Genomic DNA, 395 nt, shown 5'->3' on the forward strand with positions numbered 1-395 from the left:
TATATATATATATATATATATGCATGTATGTGTTGTAGTCAACAGTTCTTGGAATATCTTAAATGTGTATAAACAAGAAACACGATAAGTAGGTAGGTAGATACGTACGTATGTACGTACGTACATACATACATACATACATACATACATGTATGCATGCATACATGCGTACGTAAACAGAGACATAAACACAGGGGATGAAACAAAATCTGCAACGAAAGCAAGCGGAAAAAGTAGAAAGAAAGAAAGAAAGAAAGAAAGAAAGAAAGAAAGAAATGAACGAAAACAGCAGCGAAGATGTCGAAAATAATCCGGCATAGAGTTTAAACATTTACATCAATTAGTAGATGCAGGAACTATAAACAATAGAGAATGGTGGTGGTGGTGGTGGTGGT

This window comes from Octopus bimaculoides, chromosome 25 (genome assembly GCF_001194135.2).
Source record: "Octopus bimaculoides isolate UCB-OBI-ISO-001 chromosome 25, ASM119413v2, whole genome shotgun sequence".
Lineage (NCBI taxonomy): Eukaryota > Metazoa > Mollusca > Cephalopoda > Octopoda > Octopodidae > Octopus > Octopus bimaculoides.